Consider the following 26,002-nt stretch of genomic DNA (forward strand, 5'->3'; position numbering starts at 1 on the left):
TTACGTGCACGACCCAATTTTGCAAAATTAAATTCCCTTACGTAGTACGTAGGTGAAGCCACGTGGTAACCGCATTCACGGAATGCTTTGACGTAGATGACGAAGCATCCAAAGTGCCAGAGCACATGAGGATAGGAGGAAGGGAAGGGGTTAAGGATGGGGGGACGGAGAAAAGATAAATAGGGGAAAACATCTAATTAATAAAAAAAGGATTATTAAACTCGAAAGAAAGTTTGTTGAAAATTGCGAATTCGTTTTTTCTTTTTTTCTTTTGCCTTCATCGACAAAGGACACGAGAGAAGTCGATTTTGTCGGTTCGTAAGATTTGTTTCGGGATAATTTTGACGAAGAAAAGACGAGAGAAAGAGAAAGGAAAGAAAAAAGAAAAAAAATAAAAAAAGAAGGAACGATCATACGTTCGTTCCTTCCTTTTCTTTTTCTTGTACATTTTCTTTTTTCTTTTCCCTTATTTTTTTTTCTTTCTTTTTTTTCTTTTTTTTTTTTTTTTTTTTTTTTTTACAATAGTTTCTTTCATCCAATTTCGGAAGATAATCGAACTAAGTAAAACCGATAAGTTTCTGACAATTCGATTGGCTTATCGTCGATGAAATTTGCTTGGACGCATTCGGAGGCCGACCATAAATGCCTTCGACTCGAACGAGCAGCCGTTTATCTCGCGTGACGGAGCTCAAAATGCATATTGCATCCGGCGTTAATGCATAGAATAGAGAGGGGCAGGGGAGGGGAGGGGGTGGGTGGTGAGATAATCGATATGGTGCTCGGCAACGCTCTTGTTGATCTTGTTGTTTCGTGAAGAGTCGCTTAGAGAGAGAGAGAGAGAGAGAGAGAGAGAGAGAGAGAGAGAGAGAGAGAGAAAGAGAGAGAGAGAGAGAGCACAAAGTCGAACGGACTAATAAACGAGATTAAAAATGAGCGATTGTTCTCTATTCCTATCGTTTCCTTTCGTTGGATTTCGTTGCGTTTCGTTTCGTTTCGTTCTTTTATCATCGAAGAACGTTTGCAAGGGCGTTTCTTGGTCTCCTAATATAATCGATGGCGATTCGAATTCGATGCCTGGCTTAGTTATCAAGCATGCACAAAGCGTTCGGATTCTAGAACGCTTGATTAACCATAGTTTAGCATTGAATTGGCGCGTACTACAACAGCATAGGGCACGTAAAGTAAACGCGTCTACCCCTGCCGATGTTCAGTAGAGACTGCCGTTACGCTCTCGGCATCGTCCTTGCGATGTTTGTCATAGGAAACCACACACAATGGTCCGTCACACCGTTGTCGTATGGCTGACCATAGTTGACATATACCACTACTCCCTTATATACTATGCATAAACAGACATGCACCGAAGAATTGGCCTGGTTGTATTCCAACAACGTTTCGTATGTTTTCTCTCGATTTTAGGAGGATCGATCAACCGATCGATCGATCAAACAATCAATCAATCGATCAATCAATCACGTATAATTCTTAATTCAAGGTAATTATCGTCTACGATCAATTATTTCAGAAATCTTAATAATTAACTCGAGATATTCAAATTTTCGTAAATGAATGAATGGTACATACGAAAACAAAACTTTAGACGACATTATCCTAATTCCATCGAAAGAGTTAAAACGATTTAAATGTAGATTTGATTTAAACGATACCTTGTTATTTTATTCAAATGACAAATGCAATGTCTCTTGCAATTAAAAGATTTAATTAATATGCTAAAAGGAGGAAGAAAGATACAGAGATGGACAACATTAAATCGTAAACTTTCATCATCCATGAAGTCGGCAAACGTAAAGTCTGTTTATCATTTACCTTCTCTCTCTCTCTCTTTCTCTCTCTCTTTCTCTCGTTTTCTCTAAAAAGATGGGATGATGGAATACTCGCAATAATTATTGTCACGAAGAACGTGCCCAGAGTCCGGTAACATCCTCGTCCTGTGCTAATTAGCACGAGTCGACGTTTCTCATTTTGCTGAGGCAATTGGCGAGGCAGATAGAGAGCTTGGGAATCCTTTTGATGCTAACTGAAATACAAAAAGGGACGTTGGTCCAGTTAGGTGAAGCTTGAAGAAATGTTTCGGACGAGAGAGAGAGAGAGAGAGAGAAAGAGAAAGAGAAAAGATCAACAACTAAAAGAGAGATCAAGTTCAATTAAAAAAAAATATAAATAAAAAAAGGAAAATAAATAAATAATTAAAAAAGAAAAGTTAAAACTTTTGTAATTAGGGTAATACTAAAATTGATGGCCCTACTTTTAATTAAAGATTCAGTACATTGTAAGCTTAATCGACCGAAGAAAAAAAATATAAATTACTTATGAAAGTAAATACACTTGAGGAATTATAATATCAAGATAAAATTAAAAAGTAATTTTAAATTTGTTAAAACAAAAAAAAAAAGAAAAGAAAAAAAAAATAATAATAATGAAAAAGAAACAGAAAAATTGTTTCTCATTCAAAAAGTCAAATGAGATAAATCCCTGATTTGGAATGTCATGGCTCAAGTAAAACAAAGAAAAAAAACCGAGTTTTCGAACAGGAAGAAAAATTATTTTTTTTTTCTCGTATAAAACTTCTCCGCGAAGATCACATAAATCTAAAAATGTTAAACATCCTCCATGAAACCACTTATCATCACGTCACATTTCTGTTCCTTATATCCAACGCATTCATTATCTATTTCCTCAAAATTTTCTTCGAATTCTTGAATTAGAAAATCTAAAAAATTTTCTTTCCAAGACGCATTAATCTTCTTTAAAGGAAACGTTTTTACATTTGCATTTAGATTTCGATCGGAATTTTTATCATGAATTGTTAATTTCATCATTTGGAACGTTTTCAAACAGTTTTCTAATTGAACATCGAATTACAATTGTACGACGACGTATTGAGATATTAGTTATTAATTTTATTCGACATCATGACTGTATTACTTATTTCAAATTGAAAGAGACATTGTTATTAATTGCTTGAAAAATTTCTTTTCCCTTAAACATCGATAATAGATTAAATATAAATCGGTAAATATTATTTTAAACTTTTTCTTTCTTTTTTTCTTTTTTTTTTTTTCATTACGTAAATATATGCAAATCGTTGTTAATAGGTTCTTTACAATATACGTAGTATAACTGCATATACATCGTGGTTTACTAGATGGTACACGATGACGTAGAAATGGGTCGAGTGAGCGTCGCAAAACCCCGTAAGCTTTGATGCAAAGGACCGAAGGGCTTTTGCCACGAGCTCATTCTACGAACTTGAATCGCCCTTACGATATACCATTTCTCTATCGATTCTCTTTGTATTTATTTATTCGGAAAAAATATCTGAAATTGTGGTTGTCCCCTTCATATTTCATTTTACTTTTTCACGATTTTATCCAACATTTTAGTTCTCTTCTTTTCTTTCCTTTTACGGATCGACCATCAATGGACTCTTTTCTAATATTTTTCTATCAATGTATTTTGTTGTTCATTTTTAACATTTTCCTCTTGCTTTTCGATGGATAAGCTGTCCAATTTGTTTCTTATATTTTCTACTCTTTTTATATATATATATATATATATATATATATATATATATATTTATCCAATATGTATGTATGTATGTTTATATTGTCAATTGTCACAACCCCCTACGTACATACACATACATATATATACAGGATGATTTTTATTAAGAAATCGAATTATCTAACATTTTTAATCGAGTATATATTGATATGATTTAATGAATTAATCGAGTGATACAATAATTAGGTATTTCGATTTAAAATAAAACAAAAAAAAATAAAAAAATAAAAAAATAAAAAAGAATTAAATCCTGTATATAAATATATTATCTTTATATATTTTACATTTCTATGTGATTAAATTTTTCACAGCTTTTATGAGGGTTCATTTATATGAAAGATTTTCATCAGAAATAGTACATCCGAATCGTCGGTGTAAGCACTCTATTCCAATAGATTTAACATCGATATCTTCGCATTATCGATAAGTATGATATGAAAGAATGTTAATGCGTATAGATATCCTACGTATAAACGTCTCTATTATGCCGCGATTCCAAGTAAAATATAATATATATATATATATATATATATATATATATATCATCGATTATCGAACCTATCAACTTTGCTTTACCTTTATTCTTTCTTTATTTCTACGATTCTCTTTGCTTTTCGTGAAATATATAGACGGTATTATTACTACTGATATCGTATCTGAAACTCTCCTATATACTTTATAATACCTCCCAATCTTACCGATTTCATACACCGTTCACGATATGCTATATATATATATATATATATATATATATATATATGCACACACACACACACACACACACACATATATATATATTTATATATATATGTAATACTTAGGTAGTGCTGAGAGATCAAGCGGATATACAGAGTCGGATTTTATTCAGTCGGCCTGCTTCCCTTCGAAGCGTTCGCGGCGAGCATCGAGCAATTTATTTTCAATGGGAAGCTTCGACGATCTAAACTCCGGCTATAAAACAGAAGTGGAAAAGTGGCGATGGTTCGAGTCTGGAAATCGAATAGTGTTTCCTCACTCTCTCTCTCTCTCTCTTTCTCTTTCTCTTTCTCTTTCTCTCTCTTTTTCTTTTTTTCTCTTTATTGCGTGTCTCTGAGTATACACATACACTCATACATATAAATATATAACGATACAAACTTTTGTTTCAACTAAAATGATATATTATCTCTTTGGTAGATATTTTGAGAAAAAGAAGATATATGTTTATGATATAAAAAAGAAAAGAAAAAAAATATATATATATATATATACATATGATATAATATAATATAATATAAATCATCGTCAAATTGTAAGAAATTACGAAGGGATTAATTTATCCTAGTAAAGTACACTCGAGTTTTCATTTCCATATCTATATAAATATGTACGTGTGTATGTTTGTATATCTCGGCAAGATACTACCACTTCAAAGAAGCTCGGATTGAATTTTTTAATATTTTCATTCTCGATAAAGATGGAGAAAGGATATCTTCCCTCTTTTATGTTTTTTCTTTCTTTCTCTTGTTTCTTTCTTTCTTTCTTTCTTTCCTTTTTCTTTTTTTTTTTCCATTTTTTTTTTTTTCCTTACACGAGATAGAATCATTAAGTAAGTCGAGAAATCTAACTTTATAATCAAGTTTTCTAATTACTTCGGGTGTATATCTGTGTGTATATATGTGCGCGCGTGCGCGTGTGTGTTCGTGCGTACGTGTGTATGTGTCTACGCAAGAGAGAATGAAAAAAAGAAAAAGTTGGCGTATAAATCCGTTTTCTCTCTCTCTCTTTCATTTCTTTCTTCGCTTGCTTTCCCCTTCCCTTCCATCCCCTCCTCTCCCCCTCTCTTTCTCTCACTCGTTCTCTTCGTATTTCTTTTTCTTTTTTTCTTTTTTTCTTTTTCCCCTTTTACCGTTTCGCTCGCCTTCTTGACTAGCGAGGACTAATCTCAGGCAGCAATCTCGACGAATTAAGGCCGAAGTAGCGGTATGCGTAGCATTTTCTCGAAGGGGTAGGGACGGGGGGAGAGTGGTTAGAGAGAAAGGGAAGAATTTTTTCCCGGAGCTTTCTCGATTTTCGTCTGAGGAAAAAGGGTACCCGTCGATTTCTAGAAACACGCTACTACTAACCCTTGTCTAGCCCGAGGAAACGTACTTACCTATCTACCAAGATTCAACGAGAAAGAAATAGAAAGAAATAGAGAGAATTTCATAGAAAGAGAGAGTGAGAGAGAGAGAGAGAGAGAGAGAAATTAAATAAAAAAAAAAAAAAAGAAAAAAAGTAAGAAGATACCTGCGTACTGAATTTGAGGAAAAAATTGAGCTACGCAAATCTTTTCAATTTCGACATTTATTAATTTACTTTCGTATTATTCAATATTTTCCTTTTTTAATTTTCCCTTACCTCTTTCTTTCTCTCTCTCTCTCTCTCTCTCTCTCTCTCTCTCTCTTTCTCTCACTGGTCCCCTCTCACCTCGTTCGTATTATCTTTGATAATTTTTAATTTAACGTTTGACGTAAAAAATTTTCTTGGTAAATAAAAGTATCGTTTGGTTTCAGCTTTTAAAACAGAAAATCGAGACCATCTTTCGTAATTCAGATTCCCTCTGGGCGACGTATATTCATGATAGCAAATACGTAGATCGCGGTTGGTGGTCATTTGAAAAATGTTTCCTCTATCCTCTTCTCTCTCTCTTTCTTTCCATCCTCCCCTTCCCCGTCAACCCTCTGACCCGTTAGGAAACACACGTGTATAATATCGCTTCGTTTCACTCTCTCCCTCCTCTCTCTCTCTCTCTCTCTCTCTCTCTCTATCCCTTTCTGTTCCTTCCTCTTACTCTTCCCACCCTCTCTCTCTCTCTCATCCCTATAAGTATAGCGAGATATTCGCGTATCGGACGACATCCAATACACTTTAGTTTTCCCTTCCATAGGGAGATATATAAGAGGTACGACGCATCAAAAATTTTTCCTAGATTAATATCCTCACCGAACCGATACTCTCCCTTCTTAACCCGAGACATTGCTGACTCGCGAGAGTTCAGTATATGTATATGGTGGAAGATGATAAACGAAAAAAGAAAAAAGAAAAGAAATAAAAAGGAAAGGAAAGAAAAAGAAAAAAGAATTCGTCAACGGAACGGAGTGGCAAAGTAATATGAAGGATCACGAAGTTCTTTGCAGCTTGGCGTGTAACAGAGGAAAGAAGAAATAAAAGAAATAGGAGTAGGTAAGATAGGTAGGTGGATAGGTAGATAGATATATATACCTTCGTAATTTCACTTCCCCGATGGTTGTTTCCTAACGAAGAGAAGCTCGATAAGGTCAGGAAGGAAGTGAATTCGTCTATTTCAACGTTCCACGAAGGGATGGAGCTCAAGAAGTAAGTACAGCATTTACTTCGTCCCTCCTCCTCCTCCTCCTCCTCCTCCTCCTCCTCCTCCTCCTCCTCCTCTTCCTCCTCTTCCTCCTCCTCCTTTCTTTTTCCTTATCCGCTTTCTCTCTTCCGTTTTGTCTTAGCCAACCATCTCTCTCTCTCTCTCTTTTTACTCATTCTCTTTATTTTCGTTCAACGAGTCCTCTCTCTTTTCTCCTTCCGGAATCTAGTCGATGTGCCCGAGTAATATCATTGAATTAGCTGTGTCCTTGTAATAGTAGTAGTAGTGTAGGAGTAATGTAGGAGTAGTAGTAGTAGTAGTAGTTGAAACGGAAGGAGAAAAACGAGGGATACGTTATTCGGCTCGTTGATTTTTCATTTTGCTCTGCGTAGATCACGTCAAAAAGCCCACGCGAATTCGCTCAATTTTGACGCGATCGACCGACGAGACGTAATCGTTCGATAACGAGACTCGAGACTACGTGTTCTAGCTCGATTTCGGTTTCCACCGAGAATTCGTTCGACTGGAAAATTTCTTTTCTTTTTTTTTTCTTTTTTATTTTTTCTTTTCTCTCTCTCTCTCTCTCTTTCTCTTTTCTCCCTTTCATAGGAATGTTCCATACCAGATTTCTAAAATCTGGGGGACAGAGAGAGAGAGAGAGAGAGAGAGAGAAAGAGAGAGAGAGAGGTGATTAAATCGATATCGAAAGAAAAAAAAGAGAGAGAGAGAGAGAGAGAAAAAAATTTACGATTTCGAGGAAGCAAATTTTGCCGAGAATTCATTCGAAGAATAGTGAAAATGTTATTTAAAAATTATTTTCAATATTAAAGATCCGATCAAATGTTGCGTGTTTATTCTCCGGCAGTTTAAATCGACTAAGAAATAAGTAAGTAAGTAAGTAAGTAAGTAAGTAAGTAAGTAAGTAAGTAAGTAAGTAAGTAAGTAAGTACTTAACGTAGAATTTAATTAGAAATTCGAAAGCTCATTTTGGCGCCAGTTAAACCGAGACCGGGAAAAGATTTCGCGGTTGGAAGTGAATGAAATGAAATGGAGAAACAGAGGGAAAAGAAAGAGGAAAAGAAATAAAAAAAATAAAAGAAAGAAAAAAAAAGAGAAATAAGAAAGAAAGAAAAAGAAAAGAAAGATATAATAAAAAATAGAAGAACACAGAGAATGAAAGAGAAAGAGAAAGAGATAGAGAAAGAGAAAGAGAAAGGAGGAAGGGAGGAGGAGGAGGGAGAAGAAAATTCGTAAAAGAGCTCGAGGTGCCGCGAAGGAAGCTGGAATAACGACGTCAGCTCGTACGAAACTAGTTGGAAACTAGTTCGACCGGATTGGCAATTGGTCGTTAGCTGGGGCGGGAAAAGTCTCAAAGGACGGCTTTACCGTGGCAGCTTTGGCTTTCTATCTCTATCTATCTGTCTGTTTATATACCTATATGTATGTATATATATATATATATGTATGTATATATATATGTATGTATATATATATATTTATACACCACACATATACACACACACATTGATGGATGGATGCATGCATGCATGCACGCACGCACGCATGGATGCAAACGAGAATACATACAAACACACACACACACACACACACATGTACAAATATATCGCAGATGTATGTATGTATGTATGTATATATAAATATATATATATATATATATATATATATATATCTATATCTATGTACTCTAGGAGATAGAGAGAAATAGAGTTGCGCGACGTTAAGCGAAGTGTAAAATCGGTGCAATTTAAAGAGCTCGCTCGAAACGAAAGAAAAGAAAAAGAATGGGGTGGATCGATGGGAAAAGGGTATAATTACGAAATTCCTCTGAATTAGGAGAGTGCGTTGTCGCGGAAGATACGCGCGAATGGACGCTTATCGTTCCTACTATTTTGTTTTTCTTCTCTTATCTTATTTTTTTTTTTTTTTCTTTTCCATTTCGTTCCTTTTCGTTTCGTTCCGTTTCGTTTCTTTTCTATTCTTTTCTTTCATTTGATATAAAGAAATTTCTAAGGCATTTTCTTCGTCGACTTTCGTTTTGTAAGAGGTGACAATGGGACGAAAAAGGACGGAGAGTTGCTTCGAGCAATTTCAAAGACCCAACGACTTCGAAAATCGTTCTATCGAATTACTTTTATCTTTCTTCTTTTTTTTTTCTGTTCCTTTTTTCTTCTCTCTTCTTTTTTCCTTTCTAATTTTTTTTCTTTTTTCCTCTTTTACTTTTTCATTCTCTTTCTCTTTATCTGTTCCTGTTTCACGTAACAAATAGCAGCTAATTATTGTTTGTTATTTGAGAGAGGGAAAATGGAAAAAAAGGAAAAGGATGAAGAAAGAGAAAAAGAAAAAAAATGAAAGAATTTCCTCGGAAGCGATAGAAATTATATTAATAAATATCATTAAAGTGTGAAGAAAAAAAGAAGAAGAAGAAGGAGAAGGAGGAAAAAGGAATGAGAAAAGATCAATTATCGATTATTACATCAGATTATCTCGTTATATATAAAATGAGAGAAAGTGTATATATATAGAGTGAGAGGAATGAAAGAGACAGAAAGAGATACATCATACATACATACATATATATATATATATATATATATATATATATATATATATATATATATATATATATATATATAAAGAGAGAGAGAGAGAGAGAGAGAGAGAGAGAGAGAGAGAGAGAGAGAGAGACAGAGTGAAAGTGAGAAAAATATATAATTGGAACATCTATCTATCTATTTGTACCAGAACAGATGATACCTAAGGTTTGCAGAATCGATTTTCCATAATGCACCATCCAACGCTTGAAAGTTAATTAAGGATAATTAACGAGCTTTCGGTAACTCGAAAGACGTACATACCTACAGGAGAATGTCTAATGATATCGCACAGATGCTATTTTGCTATATATATATATACACCACTCTCTCTCTCTTCCTTTCTCTCGATCTCCCACTCTCTCCTTTAAGAGGATGTTTACTCGTAGTAGACGAAGGAGCCACGAATTAATGAAAAGGACGAGCTTCGTAAATCTTCCTCCTTGCGATCTGCCACTCTCTGTCTCTCTCTCTTTCTCTCCCTCTCTCTTTCTCTCTTTTTCTCTCTCCCTTTCTCTTTCATTCTCAGTATAACCACAGCAATTTCCGCAGGCTGTTAGCAAGGTGGTAAGGTGGTAAGGGATGCACACAAGAAGGAGTACCTCTCTCTCTTTCTCTCTTTCTCTCTCTATCTATCTATCTTTCTCTTTCTCTCTTCCTCTTTCATTCTCTCCTGTCGACGTTAATTAAGAGGCATTAAGAGACTCTGGGAGACGGCAGTCGTCGGGACCTTTAATATCTGTCGGTAGCCTTCTCACTCTCTCTCTCTCTCTCTCTCTCTCTCTCTCTCTCTCTCTCTCTCTCTCTCTCTCTCTCTCTCTCTCTGTCTACCAACCGATTTTCCTGCCAGAAGTTGACCCAGATTCCAGCCGGTTTTGCTATTCATAACGCCGTACCACGTAGCTCTGCCCTACCAGATCCCTCTCATCGACGTCGTCACTGGTGCTCACACACCATCCCTTCTCTTTCGAGTGTTTACTACTGGTATAGTGGTTTCGAATAGAGTGAGAAAGAGAAAGAGATAGAGAGAGAGAGAGAGAGAGAGAGAGAGAAGACTGAAAGACGGGGCCACTTTTACAAAAATTGAAAAGCCGTCGAATGGAAAAAGAAGGTCGAGTGGTGTTCGTAAAAAAGTTTCCCTGAATATCTACGGCGACGACGCGTCGATGATACGTGAATATGTCTCTCTCTCTCTCTCTCTCTCTCTCTCTCTCTCTCTCTCTTTCTCTTTCTCTCTTTATCTCTATGTAAACGTATGCACTATGTCTAGAAGTCGATTGGATTCTAAAGGCACTGCGGTAGAAGAGCAAGACAGAAAAAGAAAGAGAAAGAGAGAGAGAGAGAGAGAGAGAGAGAGAGAGAGAGAGAGAGAGAGATTGAAAGGAGTCATGAAAATAAACGATAGCACGACCTCCACGTGAGTTTTTCCCATTACATAGGAGTATAAGAAACGAGGAAAGCGTACAAGTGGAAACGAGAATCGTTTTCATTTTACTTTAGATCCAATTATAGCGATACGAGAGAGAAAGAAAAAAGAACAAAATATGTATATATATATATATATATATATATATATATATATATATATATCAGAAATGAAAGTATAATTATTATTATTATTATTATTATTATTATTATTATTATTATTATTATTGTTATTATTATTATTAGATGGACCGGAAAGTAATGTCGTTTCGGCGCATGTCGATATTTGATTGTGATTAAAAATAAAAACTTGTTAAAAATTTATTTGTTTGAATTTAATTTAAGAAAGCGACATTACTTTCCGGTCCCCCTAATATTATTATTGTTGTTGTTGTTATTGTTGTTGTTGTTGTGTTGTTGTTGTTGTATATTATTATTGTTATTGTTATTGTTATAATAATAATTATTATTATGATAAAAGTATTTTCCGAATTCTTGTTTCTCGTTCTGTTTAATAAATATATCATAATCGGTAGCCGATGACGTGGAACAAGAGAGATAATTTCATGGGAGGTAGAGGATAGGAAAAGTTATTAGGATAGAAAGAGAAGCGACGAAAGATTAATCTGCTTGAAAACGGTGACGCGATTACGGGTAAATTGGATCCTGCTTTTCCTTTTTCTCTTTCTTCTTTTCTTCTTACCGGTCGGTACCGCAGAACTAGAGAACCCGCAAACTCGATTGAAGTGGCCATTAAAGCTCTCGAAGTAACGGCTCGAGCTCCATTGTTTCAAAGTTTTCTACTGTCTCTACAAGCGCTTACGTATTGTTCAAAGAACGAGCTTTATTAAAGATCGATTCGAACAAGAGATAGATAGATAGATAGATAAAGAGAAACAAAGAGACAAAGATAAAAACAGAGACAGAGACAGATAGAGAGAGAGAGAGAGAGAGAGAGAGAGAGAAAGGAGAGACTTTGTTTCTTTACAGGTGCATGAATTTGTATAAATGAATTTTCTCGCTTTATCTCTTTCATTCAAGTCTTCTTTCTATTCGTTAATTTCTTCTTTCTCTTCTTCTTCTTCTTCTTCTTCTTCTTCTTCTTCTTGTTCATCATCGAAAAAAAAAACAAATTTATTCGACCGTGTCGATTGTGGCCATAAACGAAAGAAAAAAATGAAGAAGAAGAAGAAGAAGAAAAAAGGAAGAAAAAAAAAGAATTATTGACAATCGAATTGTTGCCAATTGAATTGTAGCCAATTGAATTGTTGCATTGCCGATAAAAAAAATTCACGTTGCTCTGGATACGTTTGAAATAAAACGAGATCAGCGAAAGAAGGAAGCGAAAAGAAAGAAAGAAAGAAAGAAAAAAAGAAAGAAAGAAAGAAAGAAAGAAAGAAAGAAAAAGAAAAAGGAAAAGAACGTGAAAAGAAAAAAATTTTAATTCCTCATCGAAGAAACACATTCTCGGAATGACCATATCGTTGTCAAATCGACGTGGGAATCATATGCCAGCCAATTCTGGTTACCATCGGAAAAAGTGTTCGATGATACAGCGAAGCTTTATCGTGTAATGCAAGCGCATTGTTCCTGACAGCTAAAGCACCGTAGTAATTCCACGAAACACTCGTATTTATTGCCACCGTAAGCCGACTACTGTGAAAATTCGTACGTACGGGAGTTACGGTGATACACATTACCTACTTCAACGAAGTAGATATACCATTTTTCCTCAGCGACGTTACTAATAGTCCGTTTAAATTGAATTAAACGACAGTAACATTATCTCTTTCTCTATTTGTTCGATGATTTGTCGGCGGAACATATTTTATCATTCAGAAACAGTTATATTTCATGTGTTTCTACGAAAGTTGTGAAATACATTTGAAAATTATTATATTAAAATTTCTTTTTATTCAGAAAAAGAGAGCGAGAGAGAGAGAGAGAGAGAGAGAGAGATTGTAATTACATATCCATAAGCATTGGAAATGCAATATGGTTGGAATAAAGACAATATGGAAAATATTGTTTTAGTATCAACATAATTTCTAATCTATTATATATCGTCGATTTATCGTCGAAAGAATTATTAAAACTTTTGAAAAAAGTGAGAAATAAATTCGAAAAATTATTATACATATTAGAAATTCTCATCGCGATGGCACACGCGCGCGCGCGCGCACAAGAGAGGTAAAGAGAGATACTGTAATTACATATCCGAAGACATCGGAAAAGCAATACGAATGGAGTAAAGTTAATGGGAAAATGTTGTTTTAGCAACACCAGTAATCTAATCTCTTTCTCTAATTATTCGATGATTTGTCGAGTTTAACTTTAACGTTGGAAAAGTCATTAATATTTTTGCGAAAACTGGAAAATAAATGAAAAAAATTATTACACGAGAATTTCTTATCGAAATCACGTGTGCGAAAATATGCGTGTGCACGCAAAAGAGAAAGAGAGAGAGAGAGAGAGAGAGAGAGAGAGAGAGAGAGCGAAAGAGAGAGAAAGAGAGAGAGAGAGTGACACTGTAATTACATATTCGAAAACATCGAAAAAACAATATGATTGGAGTAAAAATAATAGAAAATATATTCTTTTTTTTAAACTATCGACAATATAATCATTTTTTCTCTTTCAGTCAAAAATAAATTCTAAAATTATTATATAAAAATTTTTTATCGATATCGCGAAAAAAAAAAGAGAAAGAGAGACAGACAGAAACACAGAGTAACACCGCAATTACATATCGGATGTCATTGAAAAGACAATATGTGATTGAATTTAATATAATAGAAAATATTTTTTTTTTAAAAATCCATAACATAATCTTTTTTTCTATTTAGCTTTAATTATTCGTCGACGTTTGAACTTTATTCTCGAAAAGAGTGAAATAAAATTTTCGCGTAAAGTCAGAAATAAATTTAAAAATTATTATATATAAATTTTTCATAGAGATCGCCCGCGTCCGCGCAAGAGAGAGAGAGAGAGAGAGAGAGAGAGAGAGAGAGAGAGAGAGAGACTGTAATTACATATCCGAAGGCATCGTAACGGCAATATGAGTGAAGTAAGGATAGTGGGAAATGTTGTTTTAGCACTATTTACGTGTTTTGAGTGTTCCGAAGGCGAGGGCCATGGATAAACAAGGCGGATTCCTTTTTCTTTCGATCGGTAAACATCTCTACGAGAACCACCTCAAATACTTACCTCTTTTTCTCACGTTTTCTCTGCCATTGGGGTTTCGAAGAATTCGCCTCACGGATCTTTCTCAATCTACTTGTTCGTTCGACTTCGTTTCGATTGCTTTTCTTTTTGTCCCCTTTCCTGCTGTTCTAAAAACGTCATAAGACACTATAACTTGTACCATTATATTTTGATATCGAATCGAAAAACAAGAAAACCAAATGGCCAAAGTTACAGGGAGATTATCTTCGATAACAATCGAGATCAAAACTATTTTACAATTCGATAGCTTTGTGATCAACTATGTACATTTATGTTTATGCAAATTAATAACTTAATATTGTAAATATATATAAGATGAATTTTTTTTTAGATTGAGACACATAAATATCACGAAAATATAGGCATTGTTAGGAAGAAAGTTTGAAACAACAGTTGTTTTGTCTCATGGGGCTAAAATAGTAGCATTTTATTTCTTTTTCATTAGACTTTGGTCGTTTACAAGGCTATTTAAGATCAATTGTACTTTTCCTTTTTTTTTTTTTTTTTTTTAACGAAACCCAACAATTTTTCTAACGGCGTTTCATTTTACGCTAAAAAGCGAACAGCTTTTGTTTGAAACATTTTCTCTTATCTAAGCTCTATTTCCAACCATATTTAACATTATATATTAATATATATATATATATATATATATATATATATATATACATGTATTCTCAGAACACATAATAATAAAGTTAAATATACCTAATCCGCTTTCGTGTTTTCTAATTTATTTAATATCACAAAAAGAAAGTAAGGATTGGATGAAAAAAAACGAAAAGAGATATCATTATGGATTATTAAAGACGATATTCTTTTAATAGCATTGGATTAGACGCGATTATAACGATAAGTTTTAAGAGATAATACTTTCATTAGATCCTCTTAGAACATATATATACATATATATATATATATTTATATATATATATATATATATATATATATATATAGAGAGAGAGAGAGAGAGAGAGAGAGAGAGAGAATCTTCTTAAAAAAAAGAGAGAGAAAGAGAGAAATAGAAAAAGAAAGGTTAAAAAACAAAAAAATAAATAAAAAGAAAATAATCTTATATACGATTCTAAGACGGATAATATTATCTTATCTCTTAACTTATTATTAACTTTCTACAAAGATTTTGCACAAAAGAATTTGAACACATTATCCTTACGTAATGTTGAAGTCAACGATCACCCTTGTGTTTAATAAAGAAAGTTTTCCTATAAAAGAGAGAAAAGAGAGAGAGAGAAAAAAGGGGAGAAGAAAGAGAAAAAGCAAGAAAGAAAGAAAGAAAGAAAGAAAGAAAGAAAGAAAGAGAGAGAGAGAGAGAGAGAGAAAACGAGTGAGCCAGAAATTCTACGTTGAAATCGATTAGGACACTCGACGATACGGTTTGGTAAGCTTCTGGCAAGTACTCCCGATTATCGCGAGCCAGCTTTGAAAACGAACTGGAAACGAATGGGCGGAGTGAAGTGGAGAGGCAAAAGGGGTAAACTGGAAGTGATCAACGTGTCGTTCTAGTATGTGTGTGTGTGAGAGAGAGAGAGAGAGAGAGAAAGAGAGGTTGGTAGAACGTAGGACAACGTGAACGTTTTTGGAGAGTACAATAGGCAGTGACAATAGGATCAGGGCAAAAGGAACTTCTCTTTCGAGTTTGCCGACCAATCACGACCGAGTTTTCCCTCTTTTCAGGTTCACCACCGCAAACTCCCTCGCGAGCGCCTTTATTTTACTGCTAACTGCCCTGTGCCACGATGAAAAGGAAAAACAACAAGACGATCGCGTACCCCTAGAATGCATGTATTCATCCATGTATATATATATGTATGTATATACCGTGCTGTATAACGTAATACGGATAAGACATTAGAAAAGTTTCTTAAAGTTACGACAAAACTTATCGTTTATTTTTCGATATGAATAGAAAAAGTAGTTATAAAAGTAAGTAAGTAAAAAGATACTTATGTAAGTATTTACCAACTTATCTGGTACGTCGTTTAAATACGCGAAACAATCGATATGTTTCATTTCCTTTGATTTACGATCATATCTAATGATTATTAATAATGGACAATGTGATATTGGGAAATATTATTTTTCTTCTTTTTTTTTCTTTCTTTGATTCTTTTCTTTCTTTCTTTTTTTTTTTTTTTTTCTTTTTTTTCTTTTTTTTTATTATTACTTCTCACACAAAATACCGTTCTTTTTTCCTCTTTCTCTCTTCGTTTTTTTTATTTTTTATTTTTTTCTTTTTTTCTTCTTTTTAATAATGTCTACGTACGAAGTATTATTGTATCTGATATTAGTAAAACATTTCGGGTGATCTTTGAACAATTTTCATGAGTTCAAATTCTCTATACTGTTGAGGAACGTTCGTGAACTCAAACGCTTTCGTTCCATCTCTTTTTCTCTTTTACAAGGACTAACGCTCTTGGTATTTTTCAATCTTCTGCTATACTTTATATCGCACAATGTTGGTATGTGGCAACAAGTTCTCCTTCTATCTCTCTCTCTCTCTCTCTCTCTCTCTCTGTCTCTCTGTATATATATATATACACACACTCACACACACACACACACACACACACACACACACACACACACACACATATATATATATATATATATATATATATCTTATTCATAAGAGCTATCTATCGGATGAGTGAATTCCGTTGTGCGATTTTTCCTAGCAGAGCTATTGCATATTTTTACGAATTTTTCAAAAATTTCCATATGTGTCCCGCGGTTAGACAAAGGAAACGAACATTTTTATTCACCAGACCGTTGACTTTGCTATTGGATAAAATACAATAACGAGAAAGTTCTCTCTCTCTCTCTCTCTCTCTCTTTCTCTTTCTCTCTAAATATATATATATATATATATATATATATATATATATATTCGCAGTTAATTGTTCTAAACCTTATCGTGTGTATTATTTCACGAGAAAAAAGAAAAAAAAGAAAACAAAATATTAAGTAAATAAAAATAAATAAAGAAAAAAAAAGAAGAAAAAGGAAAAAAAAAGGTTTGAAACCAAAAGAAAAGCAAAAAAGAAAAAAAAGAAAAAAAAAAAAAAAGAAGAAATATACTCGTCGAAAAATTCTGTTCGATTTCATTCGATACCTAACAAAGCTTTGAAAACTTTTTCTCATAAAACAAAACGAGTACTCATCTACCCGAATTGATTGCTGCTACTCTAGAACCACTCTCTCTCTCTCTCTCTCTCTTTCCCCCTCCCCCCTTTCTCTCTCTCTCTCTCTCTCTCTCTTCCTCTCGGTAGGACATCCCTTTCTTCGTTTTTTTTTTTTTTAATTCTTTTTCTATTTTCTCTCTCTTTTTTACTTTTTTTTCTTTTTTTTTTTTTTTTTTTTTTTTTTTTTCACCAGGCAAATTTCGAATGGAGTTACTATACGTTTCGACTCTTACACCGTACACCGTATATATATAGACAGACGAGCACATCGGTTGAAACAAATTGAACTCGTTCGATGCTTTTCGAGTGCATACTTTTTCCCCTTCCCCATCACTCTCTCCCACTCTCTCTCTCACTCTATCTATCTATCTATCTATCTATCTATCTATCTATCTATCTATCTATCTCTATCTTTCTATTTCCCTCTTCCTATGCCTGTCTCTCTCCCTCTCTCTCTCTCTCTCTCTCTCTCTCTCTCTCTCTCTCTCTCTCTCTCTCTCTCTCTCTACACACACACTTTTCAGGTTTCCAAAGCAGTATATAGAATTCTCTTCCCTTTCTACTATTTCCGAACGGGCCACTCTTTTCGTATTACAAACTAATCCACGCATCGCCGATGCCGAACCATAGTAACGTGGAAATCGAGCGGGCAAACGAACCGATTGAAAGGCACCCCCGCTCGGAAATACCGAAATACTGTTTTATTCGACCGACGGCGAAGAACCCGGCGGGTGGTGCTTGGATTAAAAAGCAAAAAGACGAAAAAAGAGTAACGAATAAAAAAAGAAAAAAAAAAAAAAAAAAGAAAAAAGTAAAATAAACAAAAAAAAAAAAAGAAAGAAAAAAGAAAATAATGAAAAAAAGAAAGAAAAACAGCGAAAGACAAAATAAAAACAAAACGACACAACGAAAAAGAAAAAAAGAAAAAAAAAAGAAACTAAAGCAAGTTAGAGAGAGAAAGAAGCAGAATGATTGAAATCAATCCGCTTATATGAGAATACATTTACCAAACGTCACTGCCTATGGACAAATAGACTATGTGCGTTATCCAACTTTGTTACGATGTATCTATGCATGTATGTATGTATGTATGTGTATGTGTGCGTACACCTATACGTTTTATATGTATCAATTTTTTTTTATTATCCGCGCGTGCCTCTTTTTCCTTTCTTTTTTTTTTTTTATTTTTTTTAATGTTTTGTTTTTTCTTTTCTTTTCTTTTTTTTTTTTAAATATTTTTCTATTTTTTTTTACCCTTTTGGTTGTCATTTAAATTGCTGCATAGAAGTGAAAATGAAAAGAAGAAAAAAAGAAAAGGTAAATGAAACAACGTCATTTTCCAAATGGCCTAAAACAGCGATTTTATCCTGTAATAATAATAACATTAATGATAATAATAATAATAATAATAACATTCGAGGCTTTCATTCTTTCGCCCTGTTATTGTCCCTAATCACGTTGTTTTCAAGTGTAACCTCTAACGAAACTTTATTTTAGACTAAAGTTTTTGACTAATTCGCTTGATTTACATATACATACATTGTGTATAAACATATATACATAGATATATATATATATACACACATGCATATACATATACGTACATAAAACACATATACACGGTAGCGTCAAGGGATTCTTTGTAATTTTTAAATTAGCTTCGTTTCTCTCTATGAAACAAGCAAAGACAAATGAAAAGACGTAGTGTATATAAATATATATACATGACACGTATGTAGTATAACATCTATAAAGCACACACCACACACACACACACACACACAGATTCGATGGAAGAAGGAGAAAGAGAAAAAGAGATAGATAGAGAGAAAACAAGTTTTTATTATCCTCCTGGACAATGTCCCTCGTGTGCGTGCGCTAAAGAGAATCGCAAAAGAGGCAACTGTGGTAAAACAATGAGTGAACGCGTACCCGTGGCATATACAAGAATAGATACACTCAAAATATTCGTGGATGGTAAAATGCGCTCGAGGAAACATTGAGAAACGGCGTTGAAAGGCGTATGAGAGAGAATAGTGGGTTCGCTCATACGTCGTTATGTAGGGTGTTACGTCTGTTTAAAAAGAAAAGAAAAAAAAGAAAAAAAAAAGAAAAAAACGAAAGAAAAAAAATTACAGAAAATAAGAAGAAAAAGAAAACAAACAAGAATGGAAGGAAAAAGGAGATGAAAAAAGACAAAAAAAAAAATCCTCTGTTGCTTTATACGATAAGAGGAAACAATAAAAATCTTTTGAAAACATGTCTACCTTTACGTCGGTATTCAAATGTTTCATTTTTGTTTTTGTTTTTTTTCTTTCTTTCTTCTTCTTTTTTTTTTTTTTTCTTCAACCATTATCAAAGTTTTCGTCAGACTGTAATGACTACGTCTTTTGCAGGATAACATATAAATAAGAAAAATATATTTTCAAATGCTTATTTGTTATTGTTAAATTTATATATTTTCAAATAGGATATATATAAAAGAGTTGGAGTCCTTCATATAAATATTGTCATCTCAAATATGATATTGTGCAGGTATAACAACGCATGTGCATAAAAAAACGTGGATTTGTGACAAAAGAACAACAACAACAAAAAAAAATATATATATATATAAAATTATATGTAATCAATCTCGAACTACATCTTTTTTCCTTTTATACATATTTTTTCTAACTTCAATCGAAAAAAAGAAAAAAGACAGGAGAAAAGAAAACAAACAAACAAAAAAGAAAAAAAGAAAAAAAAAAAAAAAAAAAAAAAGAAAACAAAAAGAACATTTCTTTTACAGCTGCGCAAATCACCTGATACGTTTTTTTCCTTTTTCTTTTTTCTTTCAAAATATGTTTACCTATTCTCGCGAATCAATCATTTTTCGACACTGTACTACTCTAGTACATTTTTATTTGGAATGGTACGTGTAATCGATTCGTACGAAAGAAATCGTAGGGCTTTCGAAAGGGAAAAAGAAAAAAGAAAAAAAGAAAAAAAAAAGAAAAGAAAAAGAGAGAAAAAAAAATATCTTGATGAACTTGAGAAAAAGTTCTTCCCATCGTCACACGTATACCCTCCTCCGTTGAAACGATGCAATTATTTTTGCCTTATAACGATACATTTTTTTTCTTTTTTTTTTTTCTTTTTTTCGATAAGAGCAAAAAACTAAAGGTAACATTTGATCAGACGATAATAATTATTGAATTCATTCTTTATACGTATATACGTGTAACATGTAACAATTTTACGTGTCGCTCGTTAATAATGATTTTGACGATCTTCTCAGAAAGGATATTTTTGGTTAACGATAAAACGAGCCTATGTTAATACGGAATAGGACGAGGATCGCTAGAAGGAAATGTGATTCGGTCAACGATTTTGGTCGTAAGCTGTCTGTGAAATTCTGCGTGTGAGAGGGTAAAAGAGAGAGAGAGAGAGAGAGAGAGAGAGAGAGAGAGAGAGAGAGAGAGAGAGAGAGAGAGAGAGAGAGAGAGAGAGAAAGATAGATAGATAGATAGATAGATAGATAGATAGACAGAGGTAAGCAATAAGGACATACACACAGACAGACAGACAGAGTGGGAGAGAGAGAGAGAGAGAAAGAGAGAGAGGTAGATAGAGAGATAGAGATAGAGAAGAGGATGACGACAGAGAGGAACGATTACACAGGTGGATGAAAGCTGGTGCTGCTGACCTGCTCGGATCGCAATGCGATGCTGTGCGATGGAGTGCAGTGCGGTTCGGTGCGGTACGGTACGGTGCGATGCGATGCGATGCGATGCGGCCCGGCAGCTCCGGGTTAGTCACATATTTGCCGACGTACCAAGGACTAAAAGCTTTTCACTTGCGCGCCTCTATTTTCGACCCGTAAATCACGTTCCGTTACCGCTCTTATGCGAAACAGCTCCCTACCAGTACCCTCCTCTTTCCAATCCTCTTTTGGTTCGACTCGACTGTACATCGCTTGGCGCAGATAGAAAAAACAAAAAAAAGAAGAAAAAGAATGAAGAAAGAAATGAAAAAAAAAAAAAAAAAAAGAAAAGAAGGAAAAAAAAAATAGATAGAAATAGAAAAAGGAAAAGGGAAGGGTGGCAGGGAGGGAGGGAGGGAGAAAGGACCAACGAGAAATGGAACGAAAATGGCGCCGTGGACATCGGCCGAGAAGATAGTACCTTACCGGTATAACCAAAGCGATGTCTATGTGTCTAAATACACATATATATGTATATATGTGTGTGTTTGTGTGTGTATATGCTTATGTGTGTACTTTACGACACGAAAAGGGATGAATTTACCTACCAAGATTTACGTTCCTTCGTTCTTTTTCCATCTCCTTTTGCATTTTCTTTTTGTCGACTATCCACCAACACGTAAGAAGAAATCCAAGTGACATTTTTCTCAAGATCGATACCTACGTCGATAGAAATTTTCGTTAGCTCGGGGTTAGTCGATGCGGGGGGAGGAGGGGGGCGGGGGGACGAGGAAACGTAAAGATAAAGAAAATTTTTGAAAAAAATTCTTTTTTCAAAATCGCAAAATACGTATTTTGCGTTATTTACATATTTACGTTATATATTTACGCAGGTAAATATACATATGTATGTATGTAAATATATGTTTTGAATAATGAACACCTTCTTTATCTCTTCTACTCGTTCTACCTCTCCATATCCCTTCATCCCATCCGATCCTATTTACTTTTCAAAATTAGGGCGCGTATCTTCGACGAAGAGGTGCGCATTTTTTTCTTAACACGAATAACATTTAAATTACGATCTTATTCGATATAATTCGACGAACGTGGAATTCGCATGAGATACATTTTTTTTCTTTCCTTTTCAATGGAAATTTCGAAAACATCCCGAATCAAACGTCCATTTGTTAATCTATTTACCAAAAAAAAAAAAATCGTCTTACTAAACTTCTCCTTTTTCTTTTCTTTTTTTTTTTTTTTTCTTTTACATACGTTTATTTTATTATTTAATATAATAGTTTTAAGAAGAAAAAAGAAAGAAAGAAAGAAAGAAAGAAAGGAAAACAAAAAAGAAAAGAAAGAAAATAAATAAAAGAAAAAAAAGAAAAGAGAAAAAAAGAAACGAAAAGAAAATATTGTAAGTAGGTATATCAAGTTCGAAAAACAAAAAAAAAAAAAAAAGAAAACAAAAAAACTAAAGCACTTTTCAATTACATTATTGAAATTCGCTTGCCTTGTTTGCTCGCTTGTTTGCTCGATTAAATCGAAAATATTGTATCGCTCTACGAAGACGAAAGAAATAAGTACAGAGAAAGAAGAAGAAAAAACGAAAGAAGAAAAAGAAGGAGTAAGAGGAGGGAAAGAGGAGAAAGGAGGAGAAAAAAGAAAGAAAGAAAAAAAGAAAGAAAAAAAGAAAATAAAATAGGAGAAAAGCCAAATGCACTTTATGAATCATCCCCATCTGAGAAATGTACTCGTCGATATTACTATTTCTATCGATGGAGAAGGTATAGATTGAGGATGGAGGGGGGGGGAAAGGGAATAGATAGGAGATAGAGAGGGTAGAGTAGGAAGAGTAGGAGGGATCAACAAATAGATTAAATGTTCTCAAACGTTCGAGAATATATCTTAAACGTTCGTGAACACGAAAAATTGAAATCAATATCGCGTTATTTGAAAAATCATTGCCAAGCGGAAACAAAACAAAACGAAACCAAAAAGGTGAAAAAAAACAAAACAAAAAAAGAAAAAAAAAAAAAGAAAAAAAAAAGAAAAAAAGATCAAAGAGAAAGAAAAAAAAGGTCGAAGCAAATTACGATGAATTTACGGTCCGGGCAATTATTTCGTCGAAAGAGAGACGGCTTCGCGTTATTAATCGCCCAATCTCTCATCTCCTCGCTCGGCTCGAGTGTTCTCAACTGACCTGGTATAAAAGAGAGTGAAAAAAAAAGAAAAAAAAACAAAGAGAGAGAGAGAGAGAGAGAGAGAGAGAGAGTGAGAGAGACGAGAAATTAACTTTTCATTCTCGATCGGTGAGATTTTTATGAAAATCTGGCCAGGAATTTTCAACGGCAATTTTAAATTCGTTTCACTTAAGTATAGTTATGTATATCGTGTTCATTTCTTCGCGATCATTCATCGCGATCTCGTAGATCTAGGAAGAACGAATGAAATATCCCATTTCTTTTTTCTCTCTTTCTCTATTTCTTCCTTTTTCTCTCTCTCTCTCTCTCTCTTTTTTTTCTCTTTTCCAAAGAGAGAGAGAGAGAGAGAGAGAGAGAGAGAGAGAAAATTAGTGAAATCAGATTATCCTATCGGATAATTCATTTTATCTAACCTAAGAAAGGACGAGGAGACAAATCTTTAAGATATATTTAACTACCATCGATAAAACGTACCGATCCTATCCCCTGTAAGATAATCCATTTCCGTTAGGTACATAAATTATTAGATCTTCTTCTTTCTCTCCATAATCGAACGAATTTAGGATTTATGAGAAAGGCCACGATTAATTACTCAAATGTTTCTTCTGTATGTGGTCTTATTAAATGATGATACTCTTTTGAACGAAAGTAAAATGAGAGAAGAAGGAGAATTAAAAGAAGAAGAAGAAGAAAGAGAAAGAGAAGGAATGGAATATAATAATTTAAACTATTCCATCATTTCTAACATTATTTGTTATTTCTATCGATTCTCTATGATAGTCTTGATTCTTTTCGTTCAGTTCTCTTGGAAGTTTGCTTTGTAAGCTTTATATTTGCATGTGTTGTCAAATCATATATACAGAAATATATCAGATGTTTCATTTCATAGAGAGAATGGTAAATATATAATATGTGTGTGTGTGTACATATATATATATAGACCATTCTACCATTGCATAAAGTTAACGTTGTCTCTTCCAATGATGAGAACGATGACGTTGGTGATGGTGGTAACGATGATGGTTATATGTAACGTTACTAGCGATACTGTAAACCCCCGTGAAAGCGAGATTCCACCCTACGAACGTGCGAGTTCTTCGCGGCTGTTTACACGAGATAGGAAGGAATATCAGCGGACGTTAAGTGGAGAGCGCGATGCGTAGCGAGGAGTACCGCGTGATATTAATTTTCGAGAGCACGTCTAATCTCACATAATGTGCATACGATTAAACATTGCTAGGTATATATATATATATATATAGTATATATACTTATCTCTTTACTCTCTCTCTCTCTCTCTCTCTCTCTCTCTCTCTCTCTCTCTCTCTCTCTTTCTCTATCTCTATCTCTCGTGCACATGCACGCTTCGTCATAGTTTCATATCATAATTTTATCTTCGTCTTTCGCATTTTGATTACAATCAAAAAATATTCGTTTTTATAATCGATCGATTGTAATTCTATCCGTTGTAATTGAATTGGTTAATTGAGGGTGGGGAAAGAAAAAAGACAAAAAAAATTTAATCTTTCTCGTTTCTATGCTCATGGAAATTCTTTTCTCTCTCTCTCTCTCTCTCTCTTTCTCTCTTTTTCTTTCTTGATAACGATAACGAGGAAAATGAATTTTTACGAATTAAAGAAGGAAAGTAAGTAAAAGGAGTTACATTATGTTCCATCTCATCGTTCTCATCGTTGGCACTGTATTCTTACTCTTCTGAACTGTACTATACTATATTGCAATCTGTTGTGTTACGTTGTACAGTGTTGTTGTCTGAAGAGTCTCATCGACAAACGAAACGAACTTCTCGTAATTTAACGTGCTCGCGAATATCGACAGGCACTTCCACTTGGAGGCTCTCTCTCTCTGTGCTTTTCTCTCTCTCTCTCTCTCTCTCTCTCTCTGTCTCTCGTAAAGTTCGCTCTGACTGCCGGCTCGCGTCGCGGTTGACACAAATCCGAGAGGACGACAAGGCGGAAAGCTTTTTCAAATGTGCGTCGAATCGAGGGCGAGTTCGATGCCTCCGGCTTGCCATTAACGAGATCGCCTCGATTTCTCCTCGATCGCGATTCCCTTTTTCCTCTCTCTCTCTCTCTCTCTTCGTTCTTTATAAAACGTCATCTCCGTCCTACCGTGACGGATAATACGAGCATAAAGCTTTTCATTCGTACGAAAAACTTTTCTCCTTTCTTTCTATCGTTCTTTTCCTTTCCTTTCTTTTTTTTTTCCTTTCCTTTCCACCCCCTTTTTTCTATCGCTCTTTTGTTTCTTCTTCTATTTTTTTTTTCTTCTTTTTTTTTTGTAGGTATTCTTTTTCTTTCCTCTCTCTCTCTCTCTCTCTCTCTCTCTCTTCTCACAATCTTTCTTCTTTCTCTTTTTAATGCTTCCTTTTTTCTTCCATATCCCTCCGCTCTCCATTTCCCTATTTAATTTTTTCTTTTTTTTTTCTTTTTTTTTTTTTTTGTAACTTGTCAAAGGAAAAAATCGATAGAGATTGTTAACGAAATATTACACGTGTATACATACATAATGTAGTCGTACATGTGTAGAAAATTTAACATCTTTTTAAGTCTCCGTAGAAAATTCAACATCGATAAGTCAGTATTTTTAGTTTTTACATTAATATTGTATGTGAAGTGAAAAATAAAAAATGAGGAAAAAGAAGGAAAAAGAGACAGAGATAGAGAGATAGAGAGATAGAGAGAGAGAGA

The 26,002-nt window shown here is 34.1% G+C and overlaps 1 long non-coding RNA gene across 2 annotated transcripts in view; it reads right to left on the reverse strand.

The window, feature by feature from the left end:
- Positions 1-1,718: 1,718 nt before the first annotated feature.
- Positions 1,719-26,002, reverse strand: part of LOC146873343 (uncharacterized) — a 30,573-nt gene continuing 6,289 nt past the window's right edge. Inside the window, exons 2-4 of one of the 2 annotated variants that reach the window (XR_014982661.1) lie at positions 21,696-21,807; positions 14,182-14,301; positions 1,719-2,038 (exon numbers count right to left, since the gene is read on the reverse strand). This is a non-coding gene — a long non-coding RNA (uncharacterized LOC146873343). Of the gene's footprint in view, positions 2,039-14,181; positions 14,302-21,130; positions 21,360-21,695; positions 21,808-26,002 lie in introns of those variants that run through there. The other variant, XR_014982662.1, reaches the window with a different exon arrangement.

The sequence above is a fragment of the Vespa mandarinia genome, chromosome 1 (assembly GCF_050613455.1).
Source record: "Vespa mandarinia isolate Hongniang chromosome 1, ASM5061345v1, whole genome shotgun sequence".
In the NCBI taxonomy this organism is placed as follows: Eukaryota; Metazoa; Arthropoda; class Insecta; order Hymenoptera; family Vespidae; genus Vespa; species Vespa mandarinia.